Here is a 25,792-nt window from a genome sequence, read left to right on the forward strand (position 1 = left end):
TTATTGTAAAATAATGTAATGCCAGCAATAAGATTTTCCAAACACCTTTCTGACCATCTTGTTTTTCGTTAATTGATTAAGGTCGACTTGTTATTTCCTTGAAAATACCAAGCAATCAAACATTTATGCAAAATTAATAGTGATTTATGGATTAATGAGTAGGTAGGATGTGACAAAATATTTATATATAAATCATTAAAATATGAGGTCACAAAATCAGTATTTAAATAGCAAAAATTACTCAAGTCAGCAAACTTGAAAGTGATTGATGCATTGTTTTGATTGATCACAGATCGTATATCTATTTTAAAGATGACAGAAAAGAGGACGCTTTATTCGAATATAATAACTGAGAAAGGTTTAATCATAATAAATGTATGCTATGATTTAAAATTTCTTTTTACCTTTATTATATTTTGTTTCAGGTATTTTCATGTAAAAGGTGAAATAGCTTTTGGAAAGTCTTAAACAGTTAAAATAACTGTTTAGGATTTAGGAATTCCAAACGCTAAAAATCTGAAAGTCAAACGATATTTTTCCAAACTTTTATGCATTTGTTTTACCTTCTTTTCGACGGCAGAATGAATTTTTTACAAAGAAAAATAATCACATTATTATTTATTTATATTTAAAGCCTATTTATTATTTTTTTGAATAAATTATCCAAATTTATTCAGTTTCTATTCATTAGTTTCAAATAATATTTTAAATTCCAACTCTTTATAAATAACTATTCGTAATTTAGAAATTCCAAGGACAAAAATTTAAAAACCAAACGATATTTTTCCAAAATGGTTTTCTTTATTCTTGTTTCCTCTTTTCGACTGCAAAATGAGCTCTGCAAATTCTCAGGATAAATTTTTCAGAAAAAATAATCGAATTATTATTTATTATTTAAACCGTTTTTAAATTATGGCACAGTAAAGCTCTTATTGATTAATTTTAAAATACATTTTAAACTCAATCTCTTGATCCTAGATTTAGTATTTAATCAGTTGAAAAATTTTGATCGCTGCCTTATTTTGTGATAATTTATTAATAAAAATCTTGAAAATTAACTATTTCGAATTTTGAAATTCCAAAGACTAAAAATTTAAAAGTCAAACGATATTTTTCCAAAAATGTTTTTTTTTATTCTTGTTTTCTCTTTCGAACTGCAGAATAAACTTTGCGAATTCTCAGGATTAAATTTTTGGTGAAAAATAATCACATTATTATTATTTAAATTGTTTTAAACGCCCGGCAGAGTAAAGTTCTTATCTTTAAATTTAAAATGATATTTTAAATTCCATCTTTTGAACCTAGATCCAGTATTTAATTACCTGAAAATTTTGATTTGATGCATTGCGTTGTAGTAATTTTATCTATAAAAATTTTGATTTTCAACAAAATAAACAGTGCTTTGAAAGAATTAAGTACTTTCATTCTTCATTCAAATAATACCAAAAATGGAGAAGATGTTGGTGTTGGCAAGGTATTTGTTGAAAGTGTAAGATACTTTTCAAGTTATTGTTCTCGATATTTAATGAAGATTACGACAGAGAAACGAATACACTGAACAGAATTGAAAAAAAGAAAATTAATGAAAAAAAAGAGTATATGAAATGAATCGCTTGAAAAAGTGCATGGCATTTCCTGTTTTCGAATCGCTTGCAATTTTGACCAAAGATGCACTTTTCTCACTTTTCTTTATATTCAGAAATCTGCTTGTAAAAAAATCCATAAACTTGATTGGAAACTGTAGAATTATTTTTAATAAACTTGTACTACTTCTTCTTTATATTTGTACCCACCAAATATTATATGTATTTTTAAATCAATAAAATTAACGTGTTTGTACTGTCTCAGATTTCTTTTTCTTTGTAACAACGTCTAAAAATCTCCAGAGAAAGCTTTATATTTGACATATTATTTGTAAATTTCAACATGCATGGCGGAAAAAAAAATCATTCAAAACTTTCTATAGAGCAGACCATTTTAGCTAGATGTGCAAAATTTGTCTGAAAATTAAGCTTTGAATAAAAGGGTCATATTAAGAAAACATTTTCCAAAATTTAATTAGATTTTTATTTAAAGTTTGAAAGACCTTTTTCGGTAACTTTTCAGGTCATTATGGCACAAAAGTCATTTTTATAACACTCGAAAATTCGAAAAATAATTTTTTTAGATAAATCAATTTTTTTTCGTACAATTTTCTTCTCTTTGATTTTTATATATTTTAAAAAATATTTTTTGATTTGCAAGAGCATCCAATCTTTATCACAATCTTAAATCAAAGACTTTTTGGAGAAGCTCAAAAATAAAATACTTAATTATTTTGAAATATATTTTTCTAACTGAAACATAAATAGCCTAATGTTTTGATTTACATATTCAAATTTCCCCTAAATGGTACTTTAAACTATTTTTCAAAAAATTTATACTTAATTTCCTTTAAATTGAAAGAGTATTGAGTAAGATCAATTAATTTACTAAAATATTTTGAAGCTTTTATTTTTTTTTTTTAAGTATTTTTACAAAATCTCAATATTCGAGCTATTTTATTCTGAAAAATTTCGAAAATAGGTGTCGGGTAAATTCAAATATAATGACGACCTCTATGAAAAAATTATCTCAAATACTTATAGGTAACGCATTTCTACAGATACATTTATACTATATATACCATATGTTATTTATCTACAGATGGAAATTTCCTAAATGCTTGATTTGGAATCTATTGATTGTTTCACTATTTTCTCTTTGGATACTTAATGTTGTACACTTTTATGTAAAAAAGAAAGTTTTAAAAAAATGTTTTTGTTTTCTCTTTAATTCTCTTTTCCTGTAAATGAAAGAGAACAACGTTGTGCTGCCATCTGTTGGATTTATATTGTACTAAAACTGATAATGCTTCTGATGTTGAATGCCATGTAATGTTATGAAATATTTTTTTTTCTAATTATAGTTATTTTCAAAGTACTAACAAATAATAGTAATACTACTAAATTAAATCTCTTAAACGAAACCGATCCATGGTAATGACGATAACATTTTAGCAATTTAATCAATGTCATTGAGACGATTTGCATCAGATGAAAAACTGTCAATATATTTTACAGATATTTTTTTTGATATATAGATATGTTTTAGAAATTTTTCAAAATAATTTATCATTGAAAAAAGTAAATTCGTTGGAACATACATTTTCTTCTCAAATTACATGTTACAATAAATAATATTCTTGAAAAAACATACTGCTTTTTACTTTTTAAATCATATTTATTTTTACAGTATATGAAGGTATATAGAAGACAATATAATTTAAAATTCAACAATTATATGAAAAATAAAAAAATAAAAATGACAATGGGTAAAATTGGCCCTTTTTTTATCGGCTTGTATGACTTTCATAGCACGGTTTTCTGGGACATTTTAAACATACAGGTTAAGAACTAGTATAAAAATCACCCTATAAATACTGTATATATATTTCTTGGTATATAAATATATTTTAAAAAATTTTCAAATACATTATTACTAGAAAAAATAATTGTTTTTGAACATACATATCAGAATCAGTTGAATGCGAACTTTCATCGAAAAACTCTTCTGTCCAATTATCCTTATCACTAAAATCACTTTCTGCTTCATTTAAAATTATCTGCAGCACTACATAATAGGTCAGTAAACTGGATGATATTTCGGGGCCCAAATTTTAGCGCCATCTGCTAAACCTTGTTTATCACTGGGATACAAAGAGGGAGGTGCGTTCTTAGAGACCGAGCTTAAAAAATAACTGAATTATTTAAAAAAGGATCCGCAGATATCGGTTGAAAAAGTGCACATGTATTGAAGGTCACAAAACAGGAAAGCTACAGGGTCAATCCATTCAACTGAGCTAAAAATAGAATAGGGGTGACGGAAAATCCATCGCTAGCGGTCTCACAGACCGCACGTCCCCAGTTAATGGTTAATAGCAATTTACAAAATTGTCTTAAATCCCTGTACCAAATTTCAGGAGACTAGCTCAAAAGGTTTTTGAGTGATTTTGTATCACAACAGACAGATATAATACCAAACAAATGTGTTTCTCCGACTCAGGAAGGCAAATTCTAAAGAATAATGATTCGTCAAATTCTTGAATTCGAATTTTTTGACGATTACAATATTTTCTTTATATTCGTATACGAAATCATTCAACGAATTATTTGAATTTTCAAAGTCTTGTAAATTCAAGTCTTCAGCCCTCAATAACTGATAATGCTTTAGATCCCAAACAAATTTCGGCCATTTATTTGGATTAAGGTATAATTCTTAACCAGCAGAATGGTCTCCTCGAAACTTTCCCGCATACAGTCTAATAAAGGAGTTCAGTCCCCTTTCCCGCATAAAAATTGTGGACCTTGGGAAAGTCTTTGAAAGCCCTAATTGCAATGAAAAAAAAAATGCATTGTATGTTTTCTATACATTTATATTGAATATAATTATGTGTTAAATAGAAAAAACATTGTATTTGTCTCTGGATATATCATATGAAATTCCAAGAAAGTTTACTGACTAATTTATCATGGTAAAATAAAATAGAATAAATATAATAGCTGAAATTAATTTGTATGTAATTTTATGACTTATGGCTTCTATAGCAAAAAATATAAAATTTGCCATTGAAAACTATTTTTATAGCCTTTATTTACATTTAGAGTGAACAAAAATTTGAAGTCGAAATGCAGAGCGCATCAAGGAAGCTTTAAGTGGGTAAATTCGTTTTTGTTGTGTTGACATCAAGGCAAGAGATGCCAGCAGATTCTAATAGGTTTCTAGTCACTCCGTGTGAACGGCATAAACTTTAAAATGCAACAACTAGGCAGTTTCCTTTTAGAAAGTTTAACTACTGTAATGGTTCTCATCATCAAGTTCAAAAGGAAAAGAAATGGTTTAGAGCTTAAACTTTTCATTTTCCTATAACTGCTAAACTATTGAAGAGAGTAAATTATACAAATGAGGCAATAATTGTCTATTAATAACAAAAAAAAATTGTTTTATATGTCTTTGATAGCTACTAAAATTTAGAAGTTGAGTTGTTAGTTCTACTAATTATAAAACATAGCAATTTTTCATAGCGAGTTTAAGTTATGTTGCTTTTAAATCTCCGAAGATGTGGCGACTTCTTAGAAAAATCTCAGTTTATAGTAGTAAGAGTTTGAGTTTGAAATTTGATTCGTCCTGTATATGAGTAATATACATAAAGGGAACCAATGGCGAATTTAAACAGGTTGCAGCCGAAGTCAGTGCATGTTTGAGACATTATTCTTAATGAGTTGGTCAATTTAGTTTCACATTTAAAAAAAAAATGTTTTACTTAATCAACATATTAATAATTTATTTCAGATTAATTATTTCTATCTAACAAACTTTATGAAAAAATATTTTTTTGTTTATTTTCTTACTACGGCTTATAAATAAGCTGCATTAATGTTTGTATACATTTATATTTAAGCATACTCTCGATTTTATAAATATTGTAATAATTAAATAAACATTACGAGAAAGAGAAGAATCTGACCATTTACTTTTAGTATTAATATATCTCGATACATTATGATTCATAGAATTTGTATTTTTTAAAGATTTCTTTCTTTATTGCCTTAAATAATAACATTTTTAATGTAACTACTTACGCCCTCTTCCTTAAATTCAGCAGCCTAAGGTAGTATCTGGTTAGGAATTCACTTTTATTCTAACAGAATTTTTTGCCCATCCTACGGATTTTGAAATGTCTGCTATACAACATTTATTTCTGTGTTTCATGCAAAAAAAGAAAAAGGAAAAAGGTCTGAGTCTCTTCGACTATTTGTTAAGGAATGTGAAAATAACGCTATCGAAATAATGTCAGAACTATCGTGAAAGGCGCATATTTAGGAAAAAAATAAAATAAAAAATAAAGAAAAATAATCTAGACAAAAAAAAAATGATTTTTTTCTGATGAAAATTAATCGCCAAAAGAGATCAGTTGATTCTTCGGTAACATTTGTGTAATTGACTTCAGATAAATCGTTTTCAAACAAATCGTTTCAATAACTTTTTGTGTATAATTCCCCTAAACTGTTTGATATTAAAGATGTGTTATTTAATTTTTTTTTGCTAAGTTCTACTAATTGATTGTATGAATTTTCTAATGGAGACAGTCCCATAACATCATAACGATTTTAAGAGCGTAAATATTCGGTTCACCTATCTTCTAAATTTCCTAATATTGTAATTTCACCTTTAATATCTGCACGGTTTACAAGATAAAAATAAAATCATTCATCTTTTGCTTTCAACAATGGAATAAAATCACGCAATTGAATATTTGACGAAACAATGAAAACGGTTTGAATTTCAGGGCAACAATGTAATATATTGTTGCAAATTGAGCAAAAAAAAATTACCAAAATTCTGTAAAAATTCGCACAACTGTTAAATTGATATCACTAAAAAGATAATTTTTTAAAATTTTGAAAAGGTGTAAAATTTAGTTTTGTGCAATAATATTTTTGGAAGTTATCATGAAAAAAATGTCAAAATTCAACTTAATTTTTAATGAATTAAAATTTATAATTTCAAACAAAAATCGTTTCTGAAATGCACGTTTTCAACTTCCAAGATATCATGCGCCAAAATTTGGTTGTTGTAAGTCAAAAGGTCTGTCCTGTAGAGTACCAACACACGCACACGCACACGCACATGCACATTCATCTTTATGATTAGCATAGAAGTATCATTTAATACGAATTCAGTCCGTAGAGATAAGCTGTTATTAATGTTTGAACATTTTTCGTCACTTAACCCTTTAAAGGGCCATTTTTTTCTAGCCATATTATGTTAAAATATTTTTAGGCTTGAAATTAGAATAAGAAAAGGCATTCATTTAGCTTATTAGATAAATTTAATTTGATTAATTAATAATTAAGTAACAAATCAATACACATCATTTTGTCTGAGATAAAAAAACTGAAGCATCTAAATTTCTGTCTTTCTAAAAAAATGTGTCAGAACTGATGCCAACCTACATAATTTCATACAAAGATTGATAAATTTGGTGGAAAGCATACTTCCCACGGCCCTAGAAAGGGTTAAAGAATGATATTAATAGGCAATCCCTTAAATATGCCCAAGAAATGAGTGTATTTTATAGAAGGTTGATGTTGTTACATATAAGTCAGCAGCAGTTAAAAATTAGATTGTGTAAATATTATTTTATCTTTCGATCATCTCGTACTAACCAATTTTCTGAAAATTCAAGAGTTAAAATTTAAACTGAAGGAACAATATCCTTGTGTTCTCAGGAGGCAAATCAAAATAACACTCGATAGCTATTTCTGAAATTGGATTTTTGGAAGATTTTCGATTATTGTGAAGTCGTTAGTTCAAATTAATGCAAGAGCTTCGTCAAGACAATTAGCTCATATTTAAAAGGCATCATAACTGAAAAGTATTGTTACAAATCTGTAATTTTTCTACCCGGCATGAATAGTGTCATCCTGGGAAAAACCGTTAAAACCCTTTATAAGATCTGTCTTGTGCGTCAATGACCTGAGAGCTTGGCGATCATTTGGCAACTTGGCGAGTTTGGCGACTAAATGGATAATACCGGAAAGTTCGAGAAGTTTCACGATCCATCCTGTAATAACCGAGATACACCCAGAGACGTCCTGATTGGTCTGGAATATTCTAGCTCAGCCTCCCGGAGCTATATAAAATGACAGGTACTCTGAAGCTGTGAAGAAGTCGTGAGTATCGTCAAAAGTTGTGTGGATCTCCAGAAGTTGCGTGTGAGAGGAGTCGGAGTCGCCGACAAGTAAAGATAGCAAGCAAGCTGCTGAATTATAGCGATTAAATGTGCTGCGTCATTACGATTTAATTGATGGTATTTGTAGTAAAAGAAAATTTTTTGTAACAGTATTTTCTTGAATTCTGAAAGAAGCCATTCTAAATGACAAAATAACCTATTCAGAAAAGAAATTATCGGGATGTTTTTTAAGAATTGTAGATTGGACATGTGTATGAAGATGTTCAGAAGACGAGCAGCTTGATGATAGTAAAGCTTCCATTTGAAACGGGATATTATAGAAACAACACAAAAATTTTCTATATTCTGATGAATTGGTACAAAATGGAACAACTGATTGCACTTTTAGACATTCGATTAAAATAATATTTTCAATAACTGTTGCAACTTTAAATTAAGTATATAAAAGCAGAATAACTTTATCTGAAATCACGCCAGCTTCCTTTTTAAAAAGCGTGTCGTTACAGGAACAATTTTTTTGTCTCAAAATTATTAAAAATGAATTTAGATTCAAAAACATGTTTTAACAACTTTAAGAAGGAAAGGACAACGAGAAGATTATTATGAAGCCAATGTGGCTTCCATAAAAAAAGTATTAATAAGCATTTTTTTTTTTTTTTGTTCAGTTTCTTCCGAAGATTTTCGCCTTCAATAACTTTCATTGTCCTACAAATTAAAATCACTGCCTTACAAATCATTGTAATTAAAAATGAAACACTACAGAATTCCTCCATTTTACAGTAGCCAAGAGATTCGAAGAATTTTTTTTCTTAAGACTGATTAGTTGCGAAGGCATAAATGACAATTATAGTCATGTTGCGCCATCTGACATTAAAGCCATAGTTTCCAATCCGCTTTTTTTAATTTTAGATAAATATACAATATATACATAACTAGCAAAATTACTGCATAACTTTTGATTAGGATTTTGGAAAAAAGGATGTTATACGAATCTGAATTCTATTCCATAGAAAATTCATTTAGTCATGGTTGTTATCGCTGTTGTATCAAAATAGCGTATGTAAAAATCGTATATACACTGGTCGCAAAACTTAAGCAACAATGTAAATTTTAAGTGGGTAGCCATGAAATTGTAGAAAAAGGGTTATTGCAATCACTACAATGATCACGCAATTCAGTAGAAAGGTGATGCGTATGCAAATGTTCAAGAACAAAACATCATAGGCGATGTGAGTGTATGCAAAACGCGTACAGTTGGCGCGCAGCTCAAGACTACAAGGAAAGAAGGAACGGAGACGCAATTTAAGACATTCGCTGCAAGTACAAGTGAGTTCTTTCGTGAAATATGGCTAGAAGAAATCCCCTGGATGACTTCACTTGGAAGAAGGATTGGAAAGCTGAAGAAGGGGCGCAGTTTGAACAGTGTAGCTGAAGAGTTCGGAATCAACAGAAGTGTCGTTTCGCGCGCTTGGGAAGCCTTCCAACCCATAGATACAGTTGTAATAAGGTTTGTGGTGGCCAACCCAGGGAAACAACTGCAGTGGATAACCAATATATCGCCCTGCAGGCGAAAAGAGCCCGATACCAGTCAGCAAGTGTCATTTCTTAGCAACTGTGTACAGTAACGGGGTAATAAGTGTCGCGGTTTACTGTGGCCAGACGCTTTTACGAAGGAGGCCTATTCACCCACCGTCCTGAACACTGCATCCCTTTGGAAGTTCAGTGGCACCGTTTAGAGTAGTATAAGAAGCACAAAAACTGGACATCTCATCAATTGAGTCGTGTTCTCTTTAGGGATGAGAGTCGTTTCAGTGCCACAAAGGATTCTCAACGCCATTTGATTTAGAGAGAGTTTGAACAAGGTTTCATCCCAGTAACATCACGGAAAGAGACCGCTACGGTAATCCTGGAATTGTCGTTGGGGAGGCATAATGCTGAACGGGCGGACTGAGCTTCCCGTTTTCGACAGAGTTCTTTAACTGGAGATTGCTATTGTAAGGAGGTGATCTTTCCCCATGCGCGTCTGTTTCGAGGTGCTAATGGACCAGACTTCGTTTTTATGGAATGACAATGCACGGCCACACCGGACTGCTGATGTTCAGCAGCTACTGGAAAGTGAAGATATCACTCGAATGGATTGGACAGCATTCTCTCTTTATTTAAATCCCATAGAACATGTGTGGAATGGTTTGGGGATACGCCTTACGGCCCGATTACATCCTCCGGGAAACACCCAACAACTGAAACAGATGCTGATTGAGGAATGGGTACTCTTACCTCAAGAATTGTTGGACAATCTGCTGCTGAGTGTGGAGAGACTGTTTGAAGCAACCATTACAGTAAGGAGAGGCATATTCCATACTAAGTAACATCTGCTTGTTGCTCTTCCTCTTGGATAGACAATCATGTGTAGCGATATTATGAGTTCAATAAAACCTTTTTTTTTTGCTTGATTCCATATTATATGCATTGTATTCATTTTTGCGCATCTATACTTTCGTCATCGTTTAAGCACAAAATGCTGTCTCTCATTTCTGAATTTCATGGCTCTCAGATGATTTATCGTGGAATCATGGCCAAAAAAAAGCACCTGTTGCTAAAGTTTTGCACATCAGTGTAGTAAAACATACGAAGTTTTGATGTCATAATTGTATTACTGTCAACATAAAACATTTTGTGACAATGTAAAATCTCATATACAACTATTTGAGAGCCACTGTGACCTATACAAAAGTTTTCAATCAATAAAAATTTGATGTATTTTACATTTTGATATAACAGTGATAGAATGTTACCAATCCTCCATTTTGCAAATAGTCAAAATTACAAGTGAATCTATAGAAGTTCTTTTTCATTTCTTGGGCATTGAGGGTAACTGACTTGCTCTTTTATATTTAAAATAAACAGGGTCAGCAAAAACTCCAAATATTGTGTCCAAAATTCTGATCACACAATGGGGTATACTTTGGAAAATTGTAAAAGAATAATAAAAATTTTGGAGTCGCAGATTTCGGATTTTGTCACAGTATTTATGAGCATTATGCTCCTGACTTAGATAATATTTTTGAAATGAAGTTCTAAAGCGGTGTTATTCTTTTCTAACATATTCATACTTTAATGCAAAAAATATCAAAAATTTTATAAATAATCCGATTTTTTAAAAGTTTGTAATTCATTTTTACACTTGCATGTGTGCGCAAAATACTTTTTTTTTATCATGTGAAAGTATGATGTTGCTTTGGTTTGGGGCTTTTGAAACCTCAAAATGCGTAGGCAGGAATTAAATAACAAATGGATCGTAAGAAGTTATAGCCCGAAGAAGCGCAATGAAGAAAACAGGAATCAACGCGAAAGAGCCAGGAGTGGTATCATATATATAAATATATATATTGCACAATAATCACGTGATCATTCCAAACCAGTTTAAACCGGATATTAGCAAAAAAAAAAAAAAAAAAATGTTTTTGGCCTAGTGAAAAAAGTTTTGGAACTCGAACAATTATGAAAAGGAAAAAAAAAAGCAAAAACCATAGTCTTTCTAAATATTTATACATGCATAATCTGATATTAGCGTAATTTTTTCAAATTGGTATTTCACCAGAAAAAATTTTAGCACTCGATTGAATTTGAGAGGGCCAAAAATCATCGCTTTCCTAATTTTTGGTGATTGCGAAATATGAATGTTGATAACTTGAAATTTGCAATAGCAAATTTAATTTTTTTAAATTTTTTTTATCCTATGCTTTTTTATTCTTAATCTTATCCCCTCCGGGGGGCACCTAGAAATGAGGATGAGATGCTTCTGGCATAGTGATTGAATCTCACTACCCTGGAGGGTGCACGAAAAAGTGGGGGTCTGGTTCTTCCATAGATGACGGAATGTACTTCCTTAGGGAAGGGTTGCACCGTGGCCGGTGATGTCCCTTAGGACTCAACCACAGTTCCCGCCAGGGTTGTTATTGCTGCGGTCCGGTCATTCAGTATTTATTATCCGTGTCCCTTCGGGCGGGTCGGAAAGTCAGTGATATGACTTATTCTTAATCTTTTGATTATAGTTCTGCTTATCCATGTCTGTCAGGAGCCTAGATAGATTTAGGACGTAGAGTATAAACTGTATATTTGTCACTCCTGCTCTTTGATGGTTTCGTTCCTGGAAGTTTAGAAAGGGAAATGCCAACTCATATGTCATTCTTGTTAGTTCACAACTACGAAATCCGTTTCAAAATAAGCATTCTATTGCTTCTAAACAAGATGTTAATATAATTTAACTAAACTGATTTAATCAGCCATTCCCCTCAAGAAGAAAATCGGCAGAAAGAATCTATCTATGCCACAAATCCGGTTTTATATTAGAGAAATTATGAAAGTATGGTTACAGAAATTTCGAAAGGGAGATGCCAGCTCATGTGTCATCCTTGTTATTTGACGAAGTTTAAAATTATTAAATTCGTTTCAAAATAGTCATCGTATTGCTTCTAAATGGAATATTATTATAATTAAACCACTCTAATTTAATTAGCCATTCCTTTGAAGACAGAAACCAACAAAAAGAATATAAGCTCAGAAAAAAGAATTTGAGAGTGCCAGGAATCTGTTTTTAAAACACAAAATAATGGCAAAAATACTTTTTCGATTCCCCCACCCCTTTCATGACTATCTGTAAAAATACCTTACTCCCACACCATTAAAGCGCATATCAGCAGAATGGTGCGAATAACGTTTCGTTTAAAACATTTCCGGTATAAAAAATAAATTTAGTTTACATAAATTATCAACACCAGCATTTGGTTTTACGTTAAGTAGGTCTCTCTAGAGTGTAACGCACGTGTGTGACATTTAAAATTACCGGAGACTCAGACGTCAACACACGCGTCCGTTCATTCGCAAGCCCCATTCTCAAAAGAAAAATCAGAGATATCATTGAGTTTTGTTTGTGGCGCGCGTCGCGCCCTCTCTCGATCGTCTGGGGAAATAGCGGAGTCATTGGCCGAATTGCGCTTAATGTCGACAATTTATTTTGAAAATGATTTCCCGGAAGTTAAACCTAACTCTTCTGTGGATAGTTTCCGGGCTTTCGTAAGTACCCACACTTATTTTTTTTATTCTTCCTTTGGCAACCATTTCAAATATTTCACTGGATTCGAAATTTTTTTTTGAAAGAATTGTTTCTCCATTTCTTCGAATGTAGGCCACTGTGTAAGTGCGTCGTTACGATTTAAAACTTTCACTGGAATAAATAATCGTTTGCTCTTGTTTTGTTCTTGTTATAGACATTTGTTTGAAATATAATTAATTTCAAATAAATAAATCTTCCTGGTATGGAATTTATCTCTTTTATTGTGTGGTACAGAAATTTCAATTGATTTCTGTTTAGACTTTTGGAAATAGTAAGCTAATTAAGTTTAAATTTTATAAACAAGCAAAAAGAGAAAAATTGGGGGGTGAGGGAGTTCATTTTTTGTAGAAAAGAATCAAATGAATTTATTCCATTTTTAATTTATGTGAAAATATTTCTCAATTGGCAAATAGCTAATGCGCAATAACAAACTTCACTTTTTCTCCGGCACTGAAAATGATTATCAGTGATGTTAACATTCCACAAAGCATAATGCAGTGTTATAAAGGCTATATTTGAATGTAATATTCTTTCCTTTCTTTTTAAAAAAAGACTTCAAAATGTTTAATTATATTTTTCTTTTTTAAATTTAAGAGTTTTTATAGTAATGTAAATAATATATTTATAACAAAGCAATTTATAATATTTTTCTTGATTTGTATTTCATATCACATCTTCTGAATAATCATATCATTAGCAAATATTATCTTTTTCATAAAATATCACTTTTGATTAAAAGAAATTCAAGCTAACTCTAAAGGATAACATCCTTTTTTGAAATTTTATAATCAACTTAAAACTTATTTTAAAATAAAAATTCTTTATTAAAATTTACCCAATAATACGAAATAGATAACTACTAGTATTGATATTTAAGAATTTAATACTTAAAAACCATCTTTCTAAATAGTTAAAATTATAAAATAGATAATACTTTGTCTGAAAAGAATTAAATATATTTACAGCATGAAAAAATGGCATACTGTTATTTTAGATCCCTAAAACGATGATATTTGCAAATATTTCATAGAAAAAAATTTCATTTTTTCAATTTCACAGGAAATTTAAATATTGAGATAAAATATATTTATTAAATTTTTTTAATAAAAATAACATGCTTTTATGTTTAAATTTACAATGTTTTAGTTAAAAAAACGATTTTAATTATGTATGAAGTTGAAACATAATTGAAATCACTTTTCAACTTTTTTGTTGTATTTGAATAGCAGCAACATCGGAAAAAGTACTACCATGTTTTTTTTAAATAAGACATAACTATTTTTTAGAGAATCAAACACCTAATAAAAATTCAAAGTTGTTCTCAAATCAAAACTTAAATGTATATTAATTTACGAAATAACAACAAACTTCAGAATATTTCTATACAAAATTTACGATTGCTGATCTTTTTTAAAAAAACTGAAACTGAACAAAAAGATTTTAGCAAAAGAATCGTTAGAATTATAAAAATTAAACATTTGAAACTACTTTTGCAAATGATATTTTTAGATGATATATTTGTGGATAAAATTATATTAAATAAAAACATACGGAAACTTACTGAAATTGAAATCTGCAATTATCTAAATCTGATTGCAATAATTTGTTAAAAATGTTTTATAATTTGGTTTATTGGAATAATTTGTTTAAAATGTTTTATGTCAAATTTTTGGATGTCTAGATTTTCAAGTGATTTCAGATAAATTGCAAGATTTATTCAATTTGTATATTTTTCTTTTGTAAACATTTTAAGGAATATAATTTCTGAAAAGTATTTGAAAATATAAACTTTTGTTATTTACTTTTAAATTGCGACATCGTTTTCAAGAGTAAAAAAAAACGTTTTGCCAGTTTTATTTATTGTTTGATTATCTGGTCATAAATATAGATTGGGAAATAACAGATTACCTTGATAAATGTGACAATTAGAGAATTTTCTCGAAATTGTCTTTTTTTTTCTTGCAAACGATATTTTTTACATTCCTTTTTTTATAAAGTGAATGTTTTTGTAACACAAAGTCATGAAAATGAATATCAAAATACTTTAATATGTAATATTATGACTATCGATAATATTACATATAATCATATGATTATCGATATGCCTTAATCTTACGACTATCGATATGTATATCATGTGTGAATAAATCGGAAAAAAATTTTGAATGGAAAAATTGTAATTAATGAATGTTTTTTTTTCAAATTTGTAATCAAGTTACTAATACTATTTATCAGAGATTTTGATGATTAGTGCTAGCACATTTAGCACGATATCATTAGTATGAGAAATTACTTTTTCTTTAAATTACATTATATTAAAACTTACTATGTATATTTATTAAAAAGGTTTTATTTTATATGGAATGAAACATATAAAATATTGCTTAAATAATAGGATAATAGGCTTAATAAATAGGAAATTGCTAAACAATATTCAATTCCTATTGTCGTTTTAATAAAATCAAACGATTTTGAAAGTTAGAGTTCATTTTAAAAAAATAATAAACTAGATAAAATAATTCCGGGAAAAAAAGAGAATTTAAAAATAATATTAATATGAACGTGAAAACGATAATTGAAATACGATTTGCCGAGAAAACTAATTAAAAATAAATCTGTAATAAACAGAAAAAAACATGGAAGAATATTTCTCCTTTATCAAGCAATGCTTAGAAACTTGTTTAGTAGCTAGAGAATACAACCCGATGATGAAATATGTAGCCACAAAAAAAAAAAATAAAAGAAATGAAAAATCTAGAATTTGTGCCCACTTTTTACCCACTGACCTTGCAAATAAGAAAGAAAACGTAGCGAATCCGATACGAAACACGAATTCAATATGCATCAAGAATATATTTGTATTTAATAGTTACATGAAGACGTCTCCAGAAGGTAAATGGGGAAATTCCGCTTCAGAAATTATTTAATTAACACTTTATGAAATATAATTATCCTTACGTTCATTTATATATTTCAATATTTATAAATAATAATTGTATACAAACGTGAGTGCTGGATATTTTGGAATCATTATAGATAAATAAAAAATATTTAAATAAATTTAATAAAACAAAAAATATAATCTTAAAATATATCATTAGCATCTTAAAAATGTTCTGCTATGACTGACTTGTTTGATTGAATGTCAAACAATCCGATTGATATGCTTTTTAATTAGCTAATTCGTTAGCATTTGCTGTGAGCAATTACTTGTACTCTAATATCTTCACAAAAATTTTTAAAAAGTTATTATTAGTAAAAATTATTGAGAATCTGTCGAATTGACCCAAATGATTTAGACTGAAATAAATTTTCAAAAGTATTAAGGTTTTTTTTTTTTTTTTTTTTTTTTTTTTCGTCTTCATTTTTAAATATGAAGAAAAAAGATTTAAAAATCTGTGAACAAACGATTTAGAAAACCTCTTATTTTATTACTTTTCTTATTATTTCCATTTAACGGTGTTTTTTCCCCTTTTGAATCGAATCTTATTCTAATTAATTTATTAAAACATAATTTTTAAGTAATCATCAAATCACTTATTTTTAATGAGAAGTATATTAACAAAATTCAGTCGGAATTAAAGCAGGGAGAGGAGATTTATTTTCCACCAAAATTTTTCGAACAGATACAGATGTCTTTTTTTAAAAAATTTTTGCTATAATTTTATGTAATCTAGATCATGATGTATTTGAGAATAAATTTTAAAATGTTATCTATATTTATGATCTCAAGGAATAATAGAACTTTTTGCTAATTATCAAAAAATGAAAGTTTTTAATGAATTATTGTTATATAATCGCTCATTATATAAAATACATTATTAATTTTATTAATATTTGAATAATGATAAAAAATATGTAGTTAAAATTTCGAAGTGTAAAAAATTTTTCAATTTTGAAATTTCTTTTATCAATGTATATAAATTAACTAACCTTATGTAAGTATATGCATTGTTATTTTGATATCCAATAATAACATTCTTTATTATAATTTGATGTAATTGAACACTGTTAATCTAAATTATTAATTTAACGAAATTTGTATAAAAATTATTGGTAGAATTATAAAAATTATTCATTGCCAATAACCAATATCAAAATTAATTTATTATTTGTCTAAAATAAAAGGGGAAAAATTAATTGCTGTGTTTAAAATTATTAGAAAGAAAATGTAAAGGAACAAAAAAAAAAGAGTTTTTCGGCAGGGTTTTTTTTCTTCACAGATCTTTTACACACATTGATCATAGATATTTTTGTGCGATCAATTAACCAAACAAATGGATATGGCAGATTTTTTGTCATAAATTAAATGCTTCATTAAAATGATAAATTCATTACACTAGGAATTTTTTGTTTGAGGTGCCAGTAATATGGGTCGTACATTATGTTTATCTTAAATGAAAACCACAAGAAGATTGTAATCCATGCTTTAATTACCTAATTTTTTATATTTTGTTTAAACTTTTCTTTAAAAAAACTTTTTTTAAAGAAAAGATTTAAAATTTATTGTGTCAAAAATGAATTAATGCTAATCGAATATTATTTTGGCCTTTAAAAATGAATTCACTTAAAAGTGGACTATTTTATTCGGAGTAGAGCGACACACACACACACACACACACGCACACACACACACACACACACACACACACACACACACACACACACACACACACACACACACACACACACACTTGTATATATATGTAAGCATTATTTTAATATCCTTAATCAGAAGGCAGTTTCGAAGATAGAAAGACTCATTGAAGTTTTCGCTTTATTTTTTCTTCCGGGAGGCAGGCAGGTATGTTTATATATGTTACGGCCAAAGCCCGAAATACGGCCAGTTCGCGAATTGGCCGGCCAATTCACGTTTTGGCCAAGAGGTTTGGCCAAAGTCCGAAATACTTGCAATTAATGTTGTATTTTCTACTTCGGCTGGCCATTTCGCGGCCAAAGCCCGATGTGATAATCTATACTTATAAATAAAGCTCAATGTATGTTTGTGCGCGCGCGCACGCATGTGTGTGTGTGTGTGTTGGCGCTCTACAGTCCAAACAGTTATCAAATTTGTCATATATATACCTTGGAAGTCAAAGATATGCACCGTGGAGCGATTTTTTAAAATTTTTAATTAGAATTTTAATTAAAAATTAAGCTAATTTCGACGTTTTGTCGCTATAACCAGAAAATATTACATCACAAAATCGATTTTTGCATCAAATTAAAGCTTTTTTAATTAAAGCTTAAAATTTAATTTATAAATTATGCTTAGATTAAATTATGCTAAAATTTAATCTGCACGAGCACGTCAAATTAAAAAAACAACTTTTATCAACGTGTTGCCATCACATTGATAGAAGTTTAAATTAAAAAATAAATCAACTATTATTGCAAATTTAATAAACAAAATTGTAATTTTCTGCAGGTGTCTGTATAAAATGAAAAAAAAAAATGAAATAAGATATTTTCTGAAAAATAAAAGGAGGAAAAGTTTTCTATGAGCTTTGACAATACCTATATTATTAATTCAATAAAACAATTTAATTTAAGGCAAACTTAGTTTAATATACTTAGGATAATCATTCTAATCAGCTACCATCAGCTAATTTGGGTCATACATTTGTTAACAAAATGGTCTAAATTAACTAAATAATTATATTTAATATAACTTTAGTCAATAAATGCTCCGATGAATCAGGAATTTTAAATTTTTACATAGGTCCTCTACCCTTTGAATCATATTTAACAAAATATTCTTGAGACACCAATATTTTTAATAAAAATTGGTGAACTCCAACCAACTAAACCAATCACTAAAACTGACTGATTTATGAAATTTCATTATCACTCTTCTATAAAAACTGGCGATTTTAGACCACTTCACCGAGTGTCTCAATGAAGATACGCTAATCCTCTGCAGGGTTTCTCGACATTGAAATTGAAAACTGAAGGTAATTGAAAACTGAATACTCAATTTGCCTTTGTATTCATACACGATACGCAACGCCTTTGCTCAAGATATAATGTTTTCATTTTGAAGGGCACAAATCTAATCTTCACGCTATCACGTTGTTAAAGTATATACGTTCACTGAATAATTTCTATTATGGCTTTAATATGAGAACAGAATAACACGAGATCATATTTTTATATATTACAAGCTTACTTTTAACTCAGAGGTGTCACTTATATTTGAATTCGTTTCTGAAACAATTGTACTTTAAAAAAAAAATTAAAAAAATTTTTTTAAAAAAAACAGTACACAGAAGTACTCATTTTTAAATACTTCATTTTTAACAGGGTGTAAAACAATGTGCTCTTGATTCCTTTCTTTCTACTTTGGCCGATCGTCCCCAGCCATTTCGCGAATTGGCCGGCCAAAGCCCGAAATCAAGAAAAGATCGGACATTGGCCGGTAAGTTTACAGCAACGTTGTCCAGATCGCGAATTGGCCGGCCAATTCGCGATCTGGCCGATTTCGGGCTTTGGCCGTAACATATACAAGCAGCGCGGACAAGGCACGTCCGCTCACAGCAACAGATTAGGCAAGAAGTGGCGTAAAAAGAGGAAGAAACAAATTTTCCCTGTGTTATATACTGTGATGTTTTAATAAGGATTTCCATGGCATGTCAGTCAAAAAGAAAGGGAAACACAGGGATCTTATAGAAGAATTTGTAAAGTCAGCGGTATTTTGTCCCTTCACGCAGAGCGTGTGAAAGTGTCAGCGTTTACCGATTCAGCAATTTTACAAAGCTTCTCTTGAATTAAATTAAGTAGAGAAAGTGGAATTGGATCAGGAAATAAGAGAATGAAATTACTATGGGCTAAATTAAGATAAAGCTTTGTAAACTAATTTGGATAAAATTAAGAGTTTAAAATATCATCAGATACACACACACACACACACACACACACACACACACACACACACACACACACACACACACACACACACACACACACAGTGTTATAAGCATGTAAAGTTGCTTCCCAGCAAGGTTAGTTCTATCACCGGAAAGACCGATTTACAGTTATCTCTATTGGATGCTGCTCGGGTGCCGAGCCAGTAATTCCTAGATCCTGGCGACCATTTGGCGACTTTGACTGCAAAATAGATAATACTGGAAACTTCAAGAATTTTAACGATCCATCCAATAGGAACTGAGATACGCCTGATTGGCCTAGAAGGTTCACGGCCCACTTCCTGGGAACTATAAAAGGATAGCAGTCTCAAGCTGCAAGGAATCGTAGTTGGAGTCGCAGTCAAGTATCGAGTCTTTGAGAGGAAGTGCCAGCTTTGTGTGGAGCCCAAGCTATTGCTGAACTGAGCTGTGTGCCAAGTCATGTGGTTTATTGTGGTAGCAGCGTCGTATCGTCTGAGGAATAGCCAGTCGTGTATTAGTGAGTCGGTAATTGGATACAGCTAAAGCGAGGAGACGGTGGAGAATTTCAGCCGTTTGGAGACAGCACAGAGCGAAGCTCCGAGGTTCCCCTCTCCTGCTGAATTCTGTCTGAGCGCTTTGTGTACTATGATCAGTTTTTACTTGGGTTACTGCTTGTTGTAGTGTGCTGCTGTGTATTGTCCTGTTTTCGTCTCGGCTGTGTATTTGTCGTCTTTGTATTAGTGCCTGCGTGTTAAATAAACATCGTTGTTGTTTTCTACTGAGGCTGACTATTCTCATACCATATACCTACTATAAACGAACCCGGTGATTTTTACGGATTTAGTAGTAGTGGAATCCGTATCAATATATATACATAAATGTGTGTGTATGTATACTTAGGTGACAAAAGTCATGAAATAATATATATATATATATATATATATATATATAGGGAAGTAAGCGTAGAATCGTTGAATCAACACTGCTTGAAATAACCGGAGGAATCAATATGGGATGTACGACGAACTCACCCATTAGAATAGTGCGGCGAAAATTAGCTTGCCCATTGGCAATGGCAGCTAAAGACCGACTCAAATACCTTTATTAACAGCACGACATCGCCTGTAACGCCTCTCCAAAGCTCGTAACCATATCGGTTGGACCTTAGATGACTAGCAAACCAGGATTTGATGAGTCCCAATTTCAGTGGATAAAAGCTGATAGTTGTTTTCGAGTATGGCTCAGACCTCGCGAAGTTATGAACTCAAGTTGTCAACAAAGCTCTGTGCAAGCTGGTGGTGGTTACTTAATGGTGTGGGCTGTTTTTACATGGAATGTACTGGATCCCCTGATCCAACTGAACAGATTTTTGGCTCGAAATGGTTATGTTAAGTTGCTTGGAGACCACTGCAGCCATTCATGGACTTAATGTGCCCAAACAAAGAAGGAATTTTTATGGACGGCGATTTGCCGTGTTACCGAGCAACAACTATTGGCGATTGGTTTGAAGAACATTTTGGACAATTCCAGTGTATGCTTTCGCCACCATCCAAGATTATGTCCCATCAAATATTTATGGAACATAATCGTGTACAAAATTGTGCACTGGCAAAACTTTCGCAATTATGGTTGTCTATAGATGCAACATAGCTCAATACTTCTGCAGGGGACTTTCAACAACATATTGAGCCGGCAACACTTTTGTTGTTGTTGTTTCTTATGGCACTTGCCATAGGCAAACCCGCTGCTCGAAGAAAGCGAATATAAGCCTGGGGGGAGCGCCTCTTGTTTCTATAGAAGCGCCATCTAGGGCCAAGAGAACGACTTAGCTACACACACGTCACAACCCTTTTTACGAGGCGGACTTCATTCACGCACTTTTTGCAGATTTTGCAGCACAACACTTTTAAATACATTAAACAAAATAATTTAATGTGTTTAAAAGTTATATTTCCTGTTTCTAAAAAATAAACCTTATACTTAATTTGATTTTAATTTGGTAAGAACAGAAAAGAAAAAAAAAACGAAATTTAAAAATTTAAAAAGTATTCACGATAAAAATACACATTAAACGATTTTCTTAAAAATGATAATTTTTATGCATACTGATTCTTTCATTTATAAGATTAATTTTATGAGTTTAAATGCTAAATTTTGGCAGATCTACTCCCAAATTTTAAATTCTCGAAATTCCTTCATTAAAAAGGAGGAAAAAAATATTTCAAAACTGCTAATTGATTAATGTGCATTTCACCTTTATATATAGAGAATTTTCTGTTGAAGTACTCGATCCCACCATCCTACAACATTTTATTAAACCGGTGGAGACGTAATTATTTTATGACATATAATTCAAAAGTATTTTAAGTGAATCCCACATCCCTTGTTAAATCAATTGTATTACGGTTAACATCACTAATATATAACTCATGAATACGCACAGTCTTCACAGCAAAAAAAAAATAAATTGTTTCTTTCACCACGACTTGAAACACGTGTCTTCCATGACTTGCTGTTATAAACAAGATGAACTGTTCGAAAACATTTTTCGTAACTAAAGTCTTTATCAATATCAACTATTACAGTGTTCTCATCCAGACAATAAAAGTCTCTTCTAACGATAAGAAAATGATAAGCATTTGGCTTTTTATCTATTTTATCTTCAGGATGCCTTACGTATTCACTGTTATTCCGATAGAGCATCCCTACGGCAACTGCATCCGATTAGAATCCATGTTATAAATCTCCTCTTTCTGATCGTTGCCAAATGATAACTAATTGAAAGTTGTTGATTCTCATGAATCATCTGTCGTCAACTAGATGCCAACTTTGCAAGCGCATAAAATTACTTTAGGTAAAATGGTAACATAGTTTTCATTGCCTTAGATCTGACAAATTAATTTTTGTTCACTTTTTTACTGTGACTTCAAATACGGTTTCATTTTTTTTATCGCAGTAATCACTGTTTCACGATCCAAGCTGTCTTTTATGTTTCTATGAAAACATCCAAATTGCACACATAGAATGGAAAGTAGCTAAAATAATTTTCCTCGATATAATTTGTTTATAATTATTTGGTTCTTACAAAACTATGCAGAGTTATTCCAATAGAAGAAAAAGATTTGAAACATTTATTTTTAATGGACATCAATAGGTAGCGACACTTGCCATACATCTAAAGGCAGAGAAAAGTCCAGAAATTTTTTGTGTAAATTCTGGCAATTTCAATAAAAGAACGTTATTATTTTTTATGAAAAAAATGGTCATGTATCCGGAAGAATCGTTTTGTATGCTGCAATGTACAAAAAGAGAATCCACTGTTGCTTTACAACGAACATTTCACCGTAATTTCAAATAAGAGTTGTCTCATTAACAAATTAACAGTTGTTACAAGAAACTCGTAGAAGATGGTTGCATTTGCAAAAAGAAAAACATCAGTCGTTCTCGCAGGTCCAATGAAAAAGTTGAGGGTATCCGAATTTCTTTCAAACATAATAACAGAAAATCTACTAGTAGAATAGGGTGAGAGCTTGGAATTTCGCATATGCTCAAAACCTATGTTTGTGTCTAATCAAAATCTGCAATATGGAGAACGATTGTTACTCCAAATTCAATGACCAGAGACCATTTAATTCAAATATGGCAAGAAATGGATTTCAGATTCGACGTTTCTGGCATAACAAATGGGAATCATGTTTTGAATGCATAGAATAAAACTTTGAACTTTCCTCTATCTAGTGATGTATCCGATATGTCCTAATTTATTCTCCTTCATAAGATACAAATATTTTAAATCTGCTCCTTATTTTTGAATAACCCGTATTATTAATATCGTCAATCGTATAAAATAAGAAAAATTTAGATTTGTAGATTTTCGTGGATCATTCAGTCAGTTGATAATCCTATTACAGTGCTCTAAAAGTGATCGGTCTGCCTATGTTCAATCTACTTACACTGATACCTTCCTTCTATAAGCTTCATTCCTTGATAGAACCTTTCACTTTCTACATCACTGCTTACAACAAGATTTGTAGATTTTTTTGGACAATACCATTGCATGTTATAGAACTGTTCAGCCAGCTTATGTCCATCTTATCTATCTTGATACCTTCTTTCCATGAACTATATCTTGATAGAATCTTTTACCTTGTGCATCTCTGCCGACAACAAGATTTGTAGATTTTTCTGGAGCGTCCAGTCCTTGGACCACCCCGCCGAATGTTATAGAAATGGTCAGACAGCCAATGTTCATCCTACCTACTTTGATACCATCCTTCTATGAATTTCATATCTTGATAGAATATTTTCCCTTGTACATCACTACCGGTAAGAAGATTTGCAGTTTTTTCTGAAGTGCCTAATCTTTGGATAATCCCACTGAATGTTATGATAGTGATCGGCCAGCCTATGTTCATCCTATCTACTCTGATACCTTCTTTCTATGAGCTTCATACCTTGATGGAACCTTTCACTTTGTACATCACTGTCGACAACAGAATTTGTAGATTTTTTTTGGACAATGCCCTTGCATGTTCTAGAACTGTTCAGCCAGCTTATTTCCATCTTATCTATTTTGATACCTTCTTTCCATGAACTATATCTTGATAGAATATTTTACCTTGTACATCTCTGCCGACAACAAGATCTGTAGATTTTTCTGGAGCGTCCAGTCTTCGGACCATCCCACCGAATGTTATAGAAATGATCAGCCATCCAATGTTCATCATACCTACTTTGAAACCATCCTTCCATGAATTTCATATCTTGATAGAATCTTTCCCCTTGTACATTACTACCGGCAAGAAGATTTGCAGTTTTTTCTGAAGCGCCTAATCTTTGGATAATCCCACCGAATATTATAATAGTGATCGGCCAGCCTATGTTCATCCTATCTACCCTGATACCTTCCTTCTATGAGCTTCATACCTTGATGGAACCTTTCACTTTGCACATCACTGCCGACAACAAGATTTGTAGAATTTTTTTTTCCTGGAGCATCCAATTTTTTTACAATCCCATCGCATGTTATAGAAATACTCAGCTTATGTTCATCTTATCTATCTTGATACCATCCTTCCATGTACTTCATAGCTTGATAGAATCTTACACCTTGTATATCTCTACCGGAAACAAGATTTGTTGATTTTTCTGGAGTGTTTAATCTTTGGAGAATCCCACCGAATGGTATAGATGTGGTCAGCCATGTCCACTATGTCCATCCTACTTATTTGATGCCTTTCTTCGATGAACTTCATATCTTGATGTAATGTTTCACCTTATGCATTTCTGCAGGCACCAAGATTTGTAGATTTCTTTCTGGAGCGTCTATTCTGTAGACAATCATACAGAATATTATAGCAGTGGGTAATCAGCTCATACTGCCTATCCTGATACCTTCCTTCCATGAACTTCATATCTTGGCGGATTTGTTCGCCTTGTGCACCATTGCTGGCAACAAGAATTTCATGTTATATATCATGATCGCTACGCAGAGAGGGCGACTTGATGTTGTTCATGTTGCCACGAAGCATTTTGTAAATGTCCAAGGGTTTCTGGACAATTTCCTATTTATGCTTTTCCTGGTTTATTTCGAAGGAAATTTTGGATCTAGACATTGTACGATGACCTTTCATTCTTTTTCAATTCTGACATTATATAGTGCTGATATTTGATGAATTACTGCATCTGCGCCTCATTAAACACAGTAGCTTTTAATATTTCTAAAAGCTGGCAAAAAAGAGAAGAATTTGAAATAATTTTCTCTGTTGGCAAAGTTTTAACAAACAATATTATGATTTATTGTTTTATAAGCAAAGGTGGCGATATTATGTTCTTCCTATTAACAAATGACTTATGTAGAAATTTTGAGTCATCAAGTTTGAGATCAGATCGTGGAAGGCCATCACTTTCCCTTCAGAACTTCTTAAGCGGCGTTCCTACGATCGGAGAATCTTCAGGCGGGCCACGCGTTCCCCCCTTGAGCCCCTCTTGCGGTTTTCTGGGGTGCTTTGATGC

At 31.1% G+C, this 25,792-nt stretch overlaps 1 protein-coding gene across 1 annotated transcript in view; it reads left to right on the forward strand.

Annotated features, from left to right (window-relative positions):
• The first annotated feature begins 12,740 nt into the window (after window positions 1–12,740).
• Window positions 12,741–25,792, forward strand: part of LOC129981312 (hormone receptor 4-like) — a 270,236-nt gene continuing 257,184 nt past the window's right edge. The window contains exon 1 of the mRNA XM_056092099.1: window positions 12,741–12,850. The gene's annotated coding sequence lies outside the window, so the exon portion shown is untranslated. The remainder of the gene's footprint in view (window positions 12,851–25,792) is intronic.

The sequence above is a fragment of the Argiope bruennichi genome, chromosome 8 (genome assembly GCF_947563725.1).
Source record: "Argiope bruennichi chromosome 8, qqArgBrue1.1, whole genome shotgun sequence".
In the NCBI taxonomy this organism is placed as follows: Eukaryota; Metazoa; Arthropoda; class Arachnida; order Araneae; family Araneidae; genus Argiope; species Argiope bruennichi.